This window comes from Staurois parvus, unplaced genomic scaffold (genome assembly GCF_062004578.1).
Source record: "Staurois parvus isolate SC_StPar_1 unplaced genomic scaffold, SC_StPar_1.0 ptg000133l, whole genome shotgun sequence".
In the NCBI taxonomy this organism is placed as follows: Eukaryota; Metazoa; Chordata; class Amphibia; order Anura; family Ranidae; genus Staurois; species Staurois parvus.
Genome location: NW_028317929.1, coordinates 3,311,824 through 3,328,762, shown reverse-complemented (window position 1 = coordinate 3,328,762; position 16,939 = coordinate 3,311,824).

Below are 16,939 nucleotides of genomic sequence, written 5' to 3'. Positions count from 1 at the left end.
TTCCATGGTAATACCAAGTGGTGTAATTCTGTCTGGGATAACCAATAGGGTTGATGTACTAAAACTGGAGAGTGCAAAATCTGGTGCAGCTGTGTATGGCAGCCAATTGTCTTGGTAGCAGGCACCAGAGCTATAGCTGGTCTGCAGGCTCCTCCTGCTGCATGAGTTAGTTTCCTTTGTCACATGTAATGCCTCAGTACAAAGCTAAAAAGTTGAATTACTAAAGATATAGGAAATGCAACCCCAGCCAAAGCCAAAAAAAAGAAGGAAAATGACCAAATATGACATAGCTAATAAAGTAAGCATAATAAGGGAAATGTAGTTCTGTAACAGTTCAAAGATAAGATACAACAATGGCTGAAAAGAATAAAACATGATGTACACTTCTAAAATGTCACAATGTAAGAATTAAAGAAAGAAACAGGAAAAAAACACATCCGATCACAGAAAAAAAAAACACAATCACAGGAACATAATACATTCTATCATAATTTGTGAAGTTACAAATTCATTTTTCACAATATAATTGCGGGCAGAAAGTGAAAATGCTATGCATGCGTCATAAAACTTTTAATAATAAAAATACAAAACTTCCTGGCCATCTTTTAAGTCTCATAAGTTCATATTTTTTAACATAGCCATTGTTTCTTTTGTACAAAATGTTCCGGGGATAATTTTATGCAAATACACTTATCTCTATCAGACTCATTTATAATTCTTTTGTAAAAAGTAGATTGAATTATACAGAGCAATAGCTGAGAGGTATTGTTTCTTTGAGAAAGAACTTTTTCGCTGAAGTTACTTGTGGCATTTTAATGCACCTTCACATAAAGGTGGTGATGTCTGCCTGTTCGTCATTACATTTCCATTTGTCAGTGTGAAATTATTTATTTCACTGTTATTTGGCATTAATATTATGAATAAAAATATGTTGAAGTATATTGCCTTACTTTTCTTAATATAATCACCACTGTATCATGTTAGTTTCTACAGTGTATTAAGGTCAAGAACACAAATATATATATATATATATATATATATATATATAGCAACTTATCAGTTCTTGGATGGGGGGCTGAATTTTTTTAATTCATTTATTTTCAACTGTTTGTCTTGCCAGTAACACTCTTTCCATCCTAGGGACACTCTAACTCCTGTAACTATAAAGGCTCAGGGTTATCATTCTAGGACTAGAAGTGTGTTAGGATTAGGAGGATTTAGCAGGTGAACTTTATTCAATAGGAACAAAAATTCAAAGCACTAAGCTGCACATTTTTTTTAAAAAGCAAAAAACAAATGCCTGAGTAGTGTTCAGTCACACAAACCAATAGAGCCGTACACTTCAATCAGAACATTTGGTGGGTAGGCACAGGTGTTTGCAATCAACCATTGCCAGCAGCCTGCACAAATAAATGACAATCTGATAAGTACTGTGGCTATTTGCATGAGAATGGACATCTGAGGTGTTACATGCAATTAGGGACAGATGAGCATCCATGGATGCAAACTGTCTGTGTCCAGGACCACTCATCTATCCTTAATTGCATGTGACCCCTTGGATGCCTGTTTATATGCCAACAGCCATGGTGTCTGTCAGCCTGTCATTGATTTTCACAAACTGATGGCCACAGCTGATCACGAACAACTGTGCATATCCATTGGAGATTTATTCTGATACATAACGATGTATGGCCTAAATCAGCCTTGTGAATGAGTCTTAAAACACTAGCTAACCCAGAAAGCTCAATAGCAAGCTTTACATAGTGAGATTTTTTTAGGTGCTTCAGACATACACAGTAGGGAAAACCTGCTATACACTTGTATACTAGCAGAACCAAAAGACGAGCTGATGCCCACTTACCATTGCAAGCCCTTTGCATGTACTGCATGACACAGAAAGCAATATTTTCTTTCAGTGTATCTTTACTAAGCTGTCTGGAAGTCAACTAATTAAATACCCACGATAATGTCTGTGTGGGTGACAGAACAAGATAGGAAAAGGAAGTGGGCAATATAGAAAACCTTAGAACTGCACTAGGGTCCCAAAATTAGCATTTATGTTATTTGTAGTTGTTATGTTATGTTATAGTTATCTATAGTTATTTGGTTGAATTATGATGTATCCACGTAGTAATGGTAGTTGGTAAATAATTCTCAATAAATTATTGTATATAATGTCCAGGCAGTTCTGATAGATGTCACCAAAATGACAAAGTGTTCCCTGGTAATGTTTGTTTGTGTGTGTGTACACGTATGTAAGGTATTATATGGGAGATTGTAAAACACATAAATATGTTTTTATATTTATGCTATTCCTTCCACTATCACCACACACACATAGCATGGAATCCTGGTATTAGCAGTGGCAGCAGCCCATAGCCAGGATAGCACCAGACCACATATTACAGATACTTCTTCCTACAACATCCATCTTCTGCATTTACTCAGTGTGGCAAGCAGAATAGCCCTGTATGCCTTCCAGGGTCCACAACCAGAAGCCTAGCCAAATCCCTGCCTTGGAGGGACAGTGAAAGGCAGATTGAGGAATAGGAATGAAGAGACTCTTCTTTCATTAGAGTCTGACACTGCTGTACTTGATCCTATACCAAATTTTCCCACTACAAACCAACCATTACTGAACACCACATTAAAGGACATATTACTCTCCTTAAGAAATTCACTCCAAAAAGACACCAATTTAAAGTGGGCTTACAACGTATTGGCAAGCCAATGTACATAAATGCATGGTGCAGCTCTGTATAGAAACCGATCACCTTCTAGCAGGAGTGGGACAAGAGGTGGGAAGGAGGGATGGCTGCCCTGGGTGCTGTGGAGATTGGGGGGTTGTGCTAGAAGGGGTGCATTGGGAGAGATTTGAACTAGGAGGGGGGATTTATGTTAGGAAATGGAGTGGGGGGTTTATGGTAGTAGGGATGATTGGGGGGATTTGTGTTATGAGGGGAAATTTGGGGGAGGAAGAGTGGTGCTAGGAGAGGGAATTGGGGGGGGTGTGCTTGGAGAGGGAATTTTTGGGGTGATTTGTGCCAGGAGAGGGAGATTTGGAGGGATTTGTGCTGGGAGAGGGGATTTTTGGGGGGGAGATTTATGCTCAGAGGGGACATTTGAGAGGTAGAGTATTTGTACTAGGAGGGGGAAGATTTGTTCTGGAAGAGGAGGAATTTTTTGTCTTGGGGAAAATTTTGTCTTGCAAAGGGAATTTTTGCTTAGATGGTAATTGCAAAAAATGAGTGCTCAAACTTATTTGGGGGGGAGGGAGTGAATGTTTGCAGACACATAATGCTCATACATTTAGTTCTTTTTTTGTGGGGGGAGGGGTACTATTTGGCATCTTCGCCCTGGGCACTAGATGACCTTGTCCCATCACTAGTTTCCAAGTTTTATTGTCAAAGCTTAATCGAACAAGCTGAAGTTAGAAGCCGACTGGCTACCATGCACAGCTGCACCAGATTCTGCATGCTCTAGTTTTAGTAAATCTCCCCCTATGAGTCTGTCCTGATTTCACCACACAGTATTATACATTCACTTTTGCCACAGGATGACATCACTGGCATGGCTCCACCCCTATACATGTTACATCCTCTGACTAGGCTTCCTCAGTAGGGAATTTTTGGTCTTTCTTATAGCAAAAAATAGTAAGACAGTGGAGGTTTAATGTAGTTCTAAAGCTGAAATGTTTTTTTACCCCAATGCATTCCCTGCATTAAGATAAAAAGCATTTACAGTGGGTATAGAAAAGAATCAACCCTTTAAAATAATCACATGTTGTTACTTTGCAGCCTGAACTAAAGACAGACACAGTTTTTGTTTTATTCAGCTGTATTTACTTAGTGCAACTTATAACAACTAAGTGAAAGATATAACACCAACATATCAGAAACAGGGACGGACTGACAACTCATGGGGCCCCCGGGCAATAGGGGATCATGGGACCCCTGTGTCCTTGCCCAAACTCAAAAAAGCCTATGAAAAAGGTACCAGGGGCATTTCATGGGGCCCCATACTGACCCCGGGCCCTCGTGCAGTGCCCGAGTTTCCAAATGGTCAGTCTGCCCTTGATCAGAAAAAAAAGTAAAAATTCAAAACCAAAATCACTGAGTTGGAAAAAGGATCACCTCCCTCCTAAAAATTACTTGTAAACTCACTCAGGTATAACTAATAACCTTCTCAATGACTTTCAACTGTGATCAGCTGTGGTTATTTTGATTAGCTCAGCATGAAAAGAGCTTTCCTGGATTATTTCCATCCCTGATAGTGCCACTGAAGCAAACAATCAACTATGGGTGGCAAGGCACTGTCAAAGGATCTCTGGGATAAAGTTGTGGACAGGCACAAGTCAGGAGATGGATACAAAAATCAAAGGCTTTGTCAATGCCTAGAAGCACAGTGAAGTCTATTATTAAGAAGTGGAAGGTATTTGGTACAGCACAGACCCTCTGCAGATCAGGATGTCACTCCAAACTGGATGAAAGAGCCAGGAGGAAACTGGTCAGAGAGGCTACCAAGAGACCTACAGCAACTTTGAAGCAGTTGCAGGTATTTATGACAGAGTGGTCATTGCGTTCATGTGACAACAATATCACAAATTCTCCACAAATGTGGCTTGTATGGGAGGGTTGCAAGAAAAAAAAAACACTCCTCAAGAAAGACCACATGCAGTCACAACTGAGCTTTGCCAAAATGCACCTTGAAGATTCTGAGGTCACATGGAAGAAGGTGTTATGGTCAGATGAGACTAAAATTTAATTATCTGGCCTCAATACTAAATGATATTCCTGGCGGAAATACAATACAGCTCACCATCCAAATAACACCATGTAAAGCATGGAGGTGGTAATATCTTGTTATGGGGGTGTAAGGGAATTCCGGCAAGGAGAATCGTGATCGAGAACACGCATGTGAACAGGCATTCCCGCACGATAATTGCCGGTTGTGCGCATGCGCACAGGAATGCGTGATCGTGCACATGCACGAGCACGTGCACATGCACGGATAAGATTGGCGCCAGATGGCCCATTTAAGGAGTGGCTCTGCTCAGGTTCAGTGCTGACAGGTCTTCAGCTCCCCCCGTGTCCTGCTAGTTCCATACGATTCCTTTGTTGCTGACCCGGCTTGTTCCTGACCCGACTCTGATTACTCTCCTGCTCCTGGTTCCTGACTTCGGCTCTGCTCCTGATTTTGGCTTCTGATTCTGTACCGCGCTGCCTGACTGTTTATGACCCCAGCTATCCTTGGCTCTGTTCCAGTCCTGTGTCCTGGCTACCTACCTTGCTCTGCTGCACATCTGACAATCCACAGAACCTACCTGGTCTATTTCTACGGTGCCCAAATCAGAGGATACTCTGCCTACTAAGGTCATCACCTGCAAGAGCCGCAAGCAACAACCACTGGCACTCTTGTCCCCCTGGTCCCTAGACTCCCTCTGTTCCAACTTCAGCGGGGTCAGGGCTAGTGACACAAGTGAGGCCGACCTCGTCAACTCAGTCTCCCATCAGGTACGTGACATGGGGTGTTTCTCTGCAGCAGGGACTGGAGCAAGATAGAAGGAAAAATGGATGGGGCAAAATACCATCACATTCTTGAGGAAAATCTGCTGCCTTCTGCCGGAAAGTTGCCAATGGGAAGAAGGTTTACTTTCCAACATGGCAATGACCCAAGGCACACAGGAAAAATGAGCACACAGTGGTTGAAGGACAAAAAAGTGAATATCCTTGCATGGACTAGTCAGAGCCTAGACATAAACCTCATTGAAAATCTGTGGAATGACTTGAAGACTGTGGTCCACAAATGGTCACCATCAAATTGAACTGAACTTGAGTGGTTCTGCAAAGAAGAGTGGGCAAATATTGCAAAGTCTAGATGTGTAAAGTTAGTAGAGACATATCTCAACAGACTAAAGGCTAGAATTAAAGAAAAAGGTGTTCGACAAAATACCGGCGCAAGAGGAGTTATCCTTTTTCCAACTCAGTGATTCTGTTCTTGCATTTTTTTTTTATTTTTCTCTGACATGTTGTTGTTATATCACAGAAAGGGCTTGGGAAAGTCATTGTCTTCTTACACTTTAAAAGAGTAGAAAACCGTGCTTTGCATTGTGCTTATCTGAAATAAAATTCTGTGTTTCTTTGCAGATTATTGATGGTGTCAGGGTCCGCCGCAGTGTTCGATCCAGCGCATGCGCGGTTTGCCGGCTCGCGCTGGGCTATGGGTGCTAGGTCCTGGCCGACCGCGGCAGAGGGGAACTCGTGCGTGTGCACTGGGTGCCGCGGGTACGCGCCGGGCACCAATGACAGCACAGGGCGCGGTATTTAAAACTGCCCTGCACTGACACTGGTTGCCGTTAGGTCTATCCAGTGTTCCCCTGCTTCTGTACCTGTGTAGATTGATTGTTGCTGACCTGGATTGCCTCTGACTCACTGTATTCTCCTGCTCTGACCCCTGGCTTGCCTGACCTCTCTTCTGGATTGCCCCTATTGGATCTGATATTCTGGTACTGACCCTGCGTGTGACCCGACTCTCCTCTGCCTGCTGCCTTGTACCTCGCTGCTCCCACGGTAACGACCCGGCCTGTCTGACCACGAATTTGTCATTCCACCCTTCCATCCATCCATCCTGCTCGGGCCTGTTTGGCCTCTTCACATCAGGCTCTCATCTTGTAGATATCCCCGGCGGACCCCTCTGCCACGGGTGGGAGTACTCAGAGGTCATGACCTGGTCCTGGTCTGCTCCAAGTCCATCCCCACCATCAGGGGCCCCGGTGAACAAGTAGACCGGGACTTAGACTCCAAGCTCTGAGGAATCCTGTCCAGTGGGCTGCCAGAGGTACCGCCAGGTGGATCATTACAGATGGTGTCCAGACAGCAGGTGACCATACTGTCTGGGCAGACTAGGTCAGTGATGGTGAACCTTTTAGAAACCAAGTGCCCAAACTACAACCCAAAACTCACTTATTTACCGCAAAGTGCCAACACTGCAATTAAACCTGAATTCTGAGGTTTTAGTTTAGAAAAAAACTACTCGTACATTAACATCTTTTATCTTAAAAGAAAAACACAATAACAGAGCTTTCGATGATACAAACAGCTTTTTATTGAAAGGTAAAAGTTTGCATTTGGTGTGATTTTGCACAATTAATGTGCTCTTTGCAGTTGTATGCATGCTGATAATTTGTCAGCACCAGCACAAGAGGGCAAAGATCCACTGACCACCAGCACAAAGGGGCAAAGTTCCATTGATCACCAGCACAAGGGAGGAAAGTTCCACTGACCACCAGCACAGAGGGGCAAAGTTTCACTGACCACCAGCACAAGGGGCAAAGTTCCACTGACCACCAGCACAAGGGGCAAAGTTCCACTGACCACCAGCACAAGGGGCAAAGTTCCAGTGATCACCAACACAAGGGGTCAAAGTTCCACTGATCACCAGCACAAGGGGGCAAAGTTTCACTGATCACCAGCACAAGAGGGCAAAGTTCCACTGACTACCAGCACAGGGGGGCAAAGTTCAACTGACCATCAGCACAAAAGGGGCAATGTTCCACTAACCACCAGCACAAAAGGGCAGTGTTCCACTGACCACCAGCTTTTGGCCTGCTCTGAAAAAGGCATCTGAGTGCATTTCCTTCCTTGTGGGCCTGTGGAGGCTTCTGCTAAAATCACACTCCTTTCTGAGCATGCGCATTGGCCCCTATGTGCACTGTTATCCAATGCTCGGCTGCTGGGGCGACTTGGCTAGTGTGCCAACAGAGAGGGCTCTGCATGCCCGCTGTGAAACATGTGCCATAGGTTCGCCACCACTGGACTAGGCTAATTTACTAAAACTGGAGAGTGCAAAATCTGCTGCATCTCTGCATAGAATCCAATCAGCTTCCAGGTTTTATTGTCAAAGCTTAATTGAACAAGCTGAAGTTAGAAGCTGATTGGTTACTATGCACAGCTGCACCAGATATTTCACTCTAAAGCTTTAGTAAATTAACCCCACTGAGTCTATAGAGTTATGTCAATATATAAATCTGCATTTGAAATAGTGGCAATCAGTGGAAAAGTGGGTGAACTCAGTAGCTGTCAATGGGTTAGTGTGCTAGAGCACAAGCGGTCTGTGGAGTAGTGCGCCAGAGTAGTAAATGGAGCAGTGAGTCAGGATCAGTGACTTAGTGTTTCAGGGTGGTGTTACTCAGTAAACAAGTGTGTGAGTGCAGTACAGTGCAGCTAGTCGCATAGTGCACCAAGACAGTAGCAGTAATTGGAGTGGTGCGCCAGAGCAGCAGCAGTCAGTGGAGTATTGCACTGGGGAAGTAACAGTCAGTGGAGCAGTGAGTCAGTATCACAACAGTTAGTGAAGTGGTGTTTCAGGGGGTTAGAGTGCAGTGAAGTAGAGTAGTACATCAAGGCAGTGACAGTCAGTGGAGTAGTGCAAAAGGGCAGATGTGGTCATTGGAGTAGAGTTTTGTCAGTGGCAGTCATTGGAGAAGTGAAAGGATAGAGAGAATACCAGTGCAGAAGTGTGTGAGTCCCAGGATAGTCAGTTAAAAAAAAGTGCATGGTTATAGTGGCAGTCAGTGGAGAAGTGACTGGTTGGAGTGGTCTCCAGTGATTCCACAAAGGGAGCTTCTGCCATGGCATACACTGGTAGAATCAATACCTGTTGTAGTCCAAATGTACTGTATCATAAGGGAATAAAATGCAACTCTGAGCTGTGTGTGTCTGTGTGTCTATATACATACAGTATATGTATATAAACACTTTTTCTGCCATCTTGCTTCTTGCACAACATAAAGAAGATGCCATCATGTCAAAGACACCTTAGCCCGTTATGCCATGTGTCACTGCTCTGTACATAAATTGATGGCCAGAAGGAAAAAGGGGGGTTAGAGATTGAGACCAGGGCTTCGTTGTTGACATTTACTCATGTCAGTAACCACGCTGCTCAGTTGGCTTAGGCTACACATTTTTGAGAAATTGAGAACTGCATTTGAAACAGCTGATGTAATAGATTATAAAGACTCCAGTATATTTACATGTTTGGGGAAAGGAAAGGTGCACTTTAACAATTAATAGGTCCAATTTGTTTCCTTTGCCTAAACTAAGCAGCTTAAAACATCTGAAAATTACATAATTAAAAAAACATTATGCAAAAGCAATAGCTATCCCTCAAGCTAACCTTCACTACTGTAAGTAACCATGTGAAAATATGTTTAAATCAAAATGAATTTGTACTAAAGTTATGGGAAACATTAGTCAGGCCTGCCATCTTCTGGCCAATGTTTGTACAGCAGTTGCTAATATGGGATTATATTGGAGAGTAATAGTCCTTGATGTAATCTTGTTTTATCACATAAAGACAATTTACAATGCAAAATGTAACCACTAGTAATGTCTAAATATAATGATTACATGACAGTTGAAACTGATATAATGGGATGTGTTATACTGGGTTTTTTTTTAGAAGACTTTAAAGTAGAACTAAAGGCAAAACTTTTTTTAAGATATAGTGCTGTTGCGCTTAGGAATAGATATTCATGCAACTTTGATAAGTATACGCTGCAGTCCTAATTTGTGAACCAATAACACAAAAACAAACAAAATACCATGTGAACCGCGCATAAATTAAGGGCATTCAATTTCACAATACATGAGTATTAATGCTTCACATATACAAAGTGAGTAATTGTAATATTCAGTCCCAATACAGAAAAATAAAGTGCCCAGGTGTTGAATACTAATTGGTGAACTTCGTGCAAAAATGACAGGTGCTCCTCTGTGCTCAATCGGTGCCCCACATGGATGTGCACTCACTGTTACCCGTGGACCACCTATCTCTAGGTTGGTCTTAAGCGGCTGGTTTAGGACTAGCCCAATGCGTCATGGTAAGAATGGCAACAATATTCATTCCTGGGAATCATGCGATCTGGCTGATAGTAACCAATAGGATGATGACCAGCGTGGATATAAATGACAGTGTAGTTTCAAAAGAGCCTTTTTAAATTTTCTCCTCTCCTCCCAGGCAGTAAACTAAGTTTCAGCATGTGAACAGAAACATCCCATAGTGTAAAACCATAAAAAAAACTTTAATGATGGGGAGAATTTATAAGAATAAAACTCACAAGCAAAGTACTCATAACCTGGCACACAGTGTATTCAGCCTTGCTGCCTGTGAATAGGAACTAAGATGGCCGTTGCGTCTCAGTGTGCGTTCCAAAGGGCAGAATTGACGTCAGCAGAAGTTGCGTCATCAAACCTCGACCGGTTTCGATCAATAAATCTTCATCATTTTTTTTTAATTAATTGCCCCACACCTGTGAAAATGTGTATAAAATTAAACAAATAAATACCCAAACTGTGATTTTTATACAAAATATGTGAATATATAAAACTGAAAGCTGCACGTCATCATCAAACTCAAATAAAAGTCCAAAATAGTAAGAAGAAAACCTCAAGAGTTTGGCTGGGCTTTCGTACACTTTCCAAATAAATAATGTGAATAAATAGAAAAATGTGCAATGAATACTACACAAATAAATTGTCCATATAGATCTTAGTCCAAATCAGGGACGGACTGACCATTTAAGAACTCAGGCACTGCCCAAGAGCCCTGGGTCAGTAGGGGGCCCCATGAGATGCCCTGGTACCTTTTCATAGGCTCTTTTTGGATGTGGTTTGATTGTGGGCGAGGACACAGGGGCCCCATGATCCCCTATTGCCCGGGCACCCTATGAGTTGTCAGTCCGCCCCTGGTCCAAATAGTGAGCAGTGCAAATATAATCCACACAAATGGTGATAAATCTGTGTCATCATATACCGTGCTTCTCCTCTCCACCACACAGAGACATACAGCACTCACCACAGGGTATTGACTCCCTTAAATAAAAAGAAGTCAACATTGGCTTGCCCTGTATCAACTGGTCATCTCCACAAGTAGCTGTCATACTCCAGTAGACCTCCAACCCACATTTTGTTCAGATGGATAAATGCAAGGACTGGGTAGTTGAAACAGCTTTCCTTCATCTTTGAAGGACTCAACAATATACTGTATGCAGCTTATGTTAGCAGAGATATAAAAGATCCTCTTATAGTATAATAAAAAATTTTTAATGGAAAACCCAATTAAAATGCACGTACAAGCAATAAAAGTTACAAAATTCCAATAACCGGAAATGACTTAACCCCAAAGTCGGAAGGTGGGAATGTAGATGGAAAGCAAACTTTGTGTGGATTATATTTGCTCTGCTCACTGTTTGGACTTTATTAAGGTTTATATGAACAATTTTTTTGTGTATTTATGATTGCACGTGCCTGAAGTGCATGAAAAAGCAATCAAACCCTTAGGGTTTTTTTCTTAAATTTATTATGGATAGAATGGTGGTGGTGGTGGGGGAATAACTCCCGTCGATTTTTTTTTTTTTTGCCATCTATGCCCCACTGTGAAGATTTCCTTTCTCACAGCCAAGACAGGAAGTGAGAAGAAATCCTTCCAAAGTGAGGAAATCCCTGGTTGTCACTAGGGTCAGCCAAGCTAGTGTCCCAATTGGAAGATTTCCCCTCTATTCCTGTTTTGGTGGCAACTGAAAATTTTTGATTTCCTTTAACTTTCACTTTCGGTGAAAACATGAAACTGAACAAATGCAGAGAATGAAACTCCCTTAGGCCCCTTTCACTCGGGCGTTCTGTATGTCCGTTTGTCATCTGTCCGTTTATGGATGAAAAACAGACCCCCATGTATTTCTATGGACTTGCAGGTATAAACAGATGAACATCTTTTTACATCCGTTAATGTCCGCATCCATTAACATCTGTTTTTGTGAATGGAAGAAAACCCTATTTTTCTTCCCCAAAAAATAAATCTTGGCCCCAATGTTCAAGAAGGACAAGACAGTTTAAGGTTCACTGTAGAAAGCCATACATTGTCTCCAACTTTCAGATCTGGATTCCGTCTTCTTTTTCTGTCATAGAATTTTTTGTAATCCTCTTGTGCTTTTTACATAGTTTCCTGGAGAACCCGATAATTGTCTTAAATAAAAGTTAATCTTTCCTGTACGGCAGGTACTGCTGCCTCCAGGGTTTTATTTGGCTGGAAAGAGAGATGGAAGCCGTAATTCACCCAGAATGGAGAATGCTTGGTGGCAGTATGAACAGAATTGTTGTAAGCAAATTTGGCACATGGAAGCAAGGTGACCCAGTTGTTTTGAGAAAATGTAGAAAAATATTGCAGGTATTGTTCCAGGGTCTGGTTTGTAGACATCAATCAGACAGACATCAATTTCCAAAGCCCTGCAAAGAGCCTTCCAGAATCTGGAGGTGAATTACACCCCTCTGTCTGACACAATGCTCTTTGGTAAACCATGTAATCTTACTTTCTCCTTCATGAAGACATGTGCTGTGTCCATAACTGGGGGGGTGCCCACCAAATGCAAGAAATGGGCCATTTTTTACAGGCGATCCAAAACCACCAAAATATTGGTAAATCCTTCAGAAGGGGGCAGATCCACTATAAAGTCCATGGATATCATCTTCCACGGATGGTCTGGGACTGGCAATGGTCTTAGCAATATCCATGTTTGGGTGCAACTACCTTTGCTATGGAGGCAGGTAGTACAGGCACTTACATAGTCCTTGAAGTCTTGTCTTAGATTAGGCCACCACCGCTAAACAAGCTCCACTGTCTGATAGACCCCAAAATGTCCAGCAAGCTGATGATCATGACAGTTCTTGAGAACCTGAAGTCTGACCCCCTGGGGTGGGTACAAAGATCTTGTCTTCATGCCAAAGAAGACCCACCTGTTTTCTGAGTAAGGAGGTCTCAGATTTGGGACAGAGGCTTGTTCGATTGAAGTCTTTAGATCAGGCTGAATTAGGAAATTCTGAGAGGACAGGATAGTGCTGGGAGTGGCAGCCTCACGAGTCTTCAAAAATATGCGTGAGAAGGCATCTGCATTCCCATTTTTGGACCTCAGACGGTAAGTAATTTGAAAGTTGAACCTAGAAAACAAAAAGGCCCACCAGTCTACCTTGGCCTTAACCTCTTGGCAAATCTGAGGTATTCTAGGTTCTTGTGATCCATGAATATACTGATGGGAGGAGCAAGTACCTCTATTCTTCTAGTGCAGCTTTTATGGCCAACAGTTCCCGATCACTCACATCGCAATTCTTTTTGGGCTGGCTCATCTTCCGAAAGAAGAAGGCTACAGGATGGAGTAATGCTTTGGGCCCTTGGCATTGAGACAAGACTGCTTCTCTGGGACCTTCCGAAGCATCAACTTCCAGGACATAAGGCAGAGCTGGGTCTGGATGTTGCAGTATTGAAGCTGAGGTGAACAGAGCTTTTAGCTTGTCAAATGCAGCTTTGGCTTCCTGAGACCACTGAAACCAGGCGTGTTGGCGGGCCAGCTGGGTAATTGGGGCAATACTACTGGAAAAGTCCTTAATAAATCTTCTATAAAAATTGGCAGACCCCACAAATCTCTGGATACCCTTCTTGTCAGAGGGATCTGGCCATTCGAGAATAGCAGATACCTTTTGCAGGTCCATGGCTATTCCACCGGTGGATATGATCAAGCCCAAAAATTGTATGGATACTTTTTTAAATTAGCACTTTTCTTCTTTTGCAGTGTGTCCTTAATGTGAACAGTATCTTCTTGACATGGCATCTGTGTAGTTCCAAGGTGGCAGGGAATATGAGGATATTGTCTAAGTAGACGATCAGGAAATTGTCCAGAAATTCTCTGAAGATATCAATTATGAAGTGCTGGGGCTTTGGCATAACAAGGTATTCAAAATGCCCAAAGTGAGTTTGAAAAGCTGTCTTCCATTCATCTCCCTCATGGATGCGAACAAGGTTGTAGGCACCTTGAAGGTCCACCTTTGTGAACATTCTAGCTGTACGGAACCTCTGGAATAGCTCGGGAACAAGAGGGAGAGGATAGCAATTCTTGATAGTGATCTTGTTGAGTTCTTTATAATCCACACACATCCTCAGTGTGTGTGGTCTTTCTTCTCAATAAAGAAAATTCCAGCCCCAGCTGATGAAGATGAAGAACACATAAATTATTTTTCTAGGTTTTCATCAATATAATACCTCAGTGCTTCTAGCTTAGTCTCTGAGGGTGGAAATATTCATCCAAAGGGAATTTCTGCACTGGACAGCAATTTGATGGGGCAGTCATAAGGCTGATGAGGTGGTAGTGCGTCAGCCTTCTTTTATCAAAAACATCCAGAAAGTCATGGTAGACCGATGGAACAATCTGGATGGTGTTAGCCACTGGTTGGACTGTAAGGCAACTTGCAGAGTTCATGGTTTCAGGAGCAAAGCAGTGCTGATGGCAGTATGCTGACTTGAATGAAACTTCTCTACTGGGCCAATCAATCAGAGGGTTGTGTGCCCCAACCATAGAATTCCAAGGATCACAGGGAAAACGGATGAGCACAGAACATTAAAACAGATTCATTCTTGGTGACCAGAGTCTGTTAAGGTCAGAATGGGTAAAGTCTCATGTGTGACAGGCGCAGAACTGGGGATGGTGCCATCAGGCAAGTGAACTTCAAATCTCTGCTTTTTGGCTTTAAGGGGAATCCAGAATTTTCTTGCTAAGGAAATGTCCAGGAAGCAACTACATGCACCTGAGTCAACGATTGCCAAGAGCCAAATTTCTTCTTCCGCCACCTGCAACAAGATGGGAAAAGCAATGTGAGCTGGGGAAGATCTAGAGACTTGGAAGTAAGTTTGGCTATTGGGCCTGGACTTACTAGGTCTCACTGGGCAGTTACGTATGAAGTGTTCAGCTTCACCCCAATAAAGGCATAGATTAGCTTGCCAATGATTCATATTCTCCTCAGGGGTCAAAGTAGGACACACCAGACTGATCTGCATAAGTTCTCCATCTGAGGTGGGAGCTGTGGTAGTGGTAGGCAGAGGTACAGCTGGTACTTTGGGCAGCATCTAAGTGGGTCTATAAGCATATGTCTTCTCCGAACGTTGCTTTTGCAGGCGTCTGTTGAGTAGCCAGCTGAATAAGGCCTTCTAATGTAGTAGGAGCATCAACTCTGGCCAGTTTTTCTTTGGGGGCTTCAGACAACTCAAGCCGGTAATGATACCAGGGGTGGACTGACAACTCATGGGGCCCCTGGGCAATAAGAGATGATGGGGCCCCCTGTGTCTCCACCTACACTCAAGCCACACCCACACAACGCCCCAACTACATATTGCAGCTCAGCTGAATAGAAGGGGCATTTAAATATTTACTGCAGCAAATACTACATGAATGTTCCTGGCTTCTTTCCGTAGTAGCCACAGGGCACTTCCAGATTTAAAGATGGCTGCCATATGCTGGAAGTGAGAGAGAGAGGAGGAGTGAGATAGAGAGAGAGGGTGAGAGAGAGGAGGGGTGAGAGAGAGAGAGGAACAGTGAGAGAGAAAGAGAGAGGACGGGGTGAGAGAAGAGGGGCTGAGGGGGAGTGAGAGAGGAGCGGTGTGTTAAAAATTGCCCTAAAATTGGGCGTGGCTTAAAAGGAGTGAGGGTAAATAGTATCTGAGAGGACTTACATAGTGCAGAATGTGGTAATGTTAAATAGGGAATGTACAGCATGGAGTGAATGACAGTGGGTAGTATGTAGAAGAGAAGAGTGTGGAGGATAAGGCGGTGGGTAGTATGTACAGGGAAAGCAGTGCGGAGTGTATGGCAGTGGGTAGTATGTGCAGGATGGTGTCAGTAGGGCAGTGGATGGTGTCAGTAGTTCTTTCTTTATTTTTTTTTTTACAATGTTATGATTTTTTTTACAATTTTTTATTATAATTATTATTTTTATAATTTTTTCAAAATGCTTTTGGGTAGCCAGTTGGCGGTGTCAGCAGAGCAATGGTGTGTGTGTTAGTTTTTTTTTTATTTTTATTATTTTATTTTTACATTTTTTTTAATTTTTGTATTATTTTTTTCACAATGATTTTGTGGGAGCAGTGGACAGTGTCAGTAGGGAGTGAATAGGGAGCACTAGTATATGTTGGATTGTCATTAGATTGGGATGAATAAACAGAACCTGTACTGCTTTATATCAGGAGGAAGGAAGGCACGAAGGAAGGGAGGTAGGAAGGAAAGGGAGGGACGCAATGGATGGAGGAAGGAAGAAAGAAAGGAAGGAAGAAGGGTAGGGAGAAAGAAAAGGGAGGGAGGGAAGAAATGGATGGAGGAAGGAAGAAAGGAAGGAAGGAAGGAAGGAAGGAAGGAAGGAAGGAAGAAAAGATAGGGAAGGAGGCAATGAATGAAGGAAGGAAGAAAGGAAGGAAGGAGGGGAGGGAGGAAGAAAAGAGAGGGAGGAAATGGATGGAGGAAGGAAGGAAGGAAGAAATGAAGGAGAGGAAGGAAGGCAGAAAAGGTAGGGAGGGAGGCAATGAATGGAGAAAGAAAGAAAGAAAGAAAGAAAGAAAGAAAGAAAGAAAGAAAGAAAGAAAGAAAGAAAGGAAATGGATGGAGGAAGGGAGGAGATGAAGGAAAGAAATGAAAGGAGGGGAGGGAGGAGATGAAGGAAGGAAGGAATTAAGGAAGGGGAAGGAAGGAAGGAAGGAAGGAAGGAAGGAAGGAAGGAAGGAGAGAAGGGAGAGAGGGAATGGATGGAGGAAAGAAGGAATGCAGGAAGAAAAGGAAGGGAGTGGATGGAGGAAGGAAAGGGAAAGGAAAAGGAAAATGGAAAGGAAAGGAAAAGGAAAGGACGTTTCCTGGCTTACTGGCACATTCAGAAGCATCACAGAGCTGTTGGCTGATCTGAACACAATTTCCCCACACATCCTCTTCTCAGAAGCAGTAGGACTGGAGTGAGGGTGGGGAAAGAGGAAGGTGGGGGAGTGTAGGCGGGCACAGGGGGAGGCAGGTAGTGTGGGCAGGCACAGGGGGAGGCAGAGCAGATCCAGGCTCTCTCCTCTGCTCTGCCATTGTTGTGGG